Here is a 498-nt window from a genome sequence, read left to right on the forward strand (position 1 = left end):
TCTTTCTTTCTTTCTCTCTCTCTCTCTCTCTCTCTCTCTCTCTCTCTTTCTTTCTCTCTCTTTCTTTCTTTCTTTCTATCTTTCTTTCTTTCTTTCTTTCTTTCTTTCTTTCTTTCTTTCTTTCTTTCTTTCTCTCTCTCTCTCTTTCTCTCTCTCTCTCTTTCCTTCTTCCTCCTTTCCTTCTGTCTTTTTTCCTTTTCTTCGTTTTCCCCTCTCCCTTTTTCTCTTCTTTCTTGCTTTCTTTTTCTTCTATCCTTTCTTCCCTCTCTTTCTTCCTTTTTTCTTTCTTTCCTTCCATCTTTTTCTTTCATTTTCTTCCTTCTTTCTTTCCTTTCTCTTTCTTTTCCTTCTTTTCTTTTTTCTTTCCTTCCCCCTCTTTCTATTCCTTACTTCCTTATTTTTCTTTCTTTTTTCCCTCTTTTCTTTCTCCTCTCTCTTTTGTTCCTTTCTTCTTCCTTCCTTCCTTCCTTCCTTCCTTCCTTCCTTCCTTCCTTCCTT

This window comes from Petaurus breviceps, unplaced genomic scaffold (genome assembly GCF_028583685.1).
Source record: "Petaurus breviceps papuanus isolate PSGF00001 unplaced genomic scaffold, PetGlider_PUasm1.0 99, whole genome shotgun sequence".
Classification (NCBI taxonomy): Eukaryota; Metazoa; Chordata; class Mammalia; order Diprotodontia; family Petauridae; genus Petaurus; species Petaurus breviceps.